The 569-nt window shown below is 59.9% G+C and overlaps 1 protein-coding gene across 1 annotated transcript in view; it reads right to left on the minus strand.

Annotated features, from left to right (window-relative positions):
- The window catches only part of SSC4D (scavenger receptor cysteine rich family, 4 domains), a 7,660-nt gene that overhangs the window by 515 nt on the left and 6,576 nt on the right, over positions 1–569 (minus strand). The window lies entirely within an intron of this gene.

The raw sequence follows: 569 nt of genomic DNA on the forward strand, positions 1-569 counted from the left end.
GCTGTGTCCCCCTCTCCCTGTCTGTCACTGCCCAGGCACAGCAGGACCCGCCGGCTGGTTCCCCAGGGCTGGTGGAGAAGGGGCCCTTCCTGGCGAGGTGGTCACAGGGCAAGAAGAGCCCTGGTCTCTCCAAAGCTGGGAAGATGTTTGCTGCTGCCCACAGCTCCCAGGCAGGAGCACTAGGGATGGCCATTTGTCAGCATCAGAACTGGGGCTGAACCCCAAAGCATCACGGTGGATGTTGAGGTTGAAGTAACAGGCGATAATCTCTCTTCCCAGATCAGCCCCATTAGTCCATCCCTTCCTCTCCCCACCAAGGTCCATCACCTCCTCACTGAAGTACATCCCCTCTCCTCCTCACTGAGGTCCATCACCTAATGGACCATCACCTCCTCTGCCTGGACCAGCCTTGAGGCACCAGGAGAGGCTGCAGCTGAATGGTGCCAGCAGCACGGTTTCTCCCCCTCCCACGGGCTGCTCCTAGTCTGTGCTTCAGGCACTGCCGAAGCCGCTGGCCTCCTCTCCAGCCACCTCTGTTTCCACCCTGTGCCAATGCACATGATCACCAG

The sequence above is a fragment of the Buceros rhinoceros genome, unplaced genomic scaffold (assembly GCF_000710305.1).
Source record: "Buceros rhinoceros silvestris isolate BGI_N320 unplaced genomic scaffold, ASM71030v1 scaffold27938, whole genome shotgun sequence".
NCBI lineage: Eukaryota > Metazoa > Chordata > Aves > Bucerotiformes > Bucerotidae > Buceros > Buceros rhinoceros.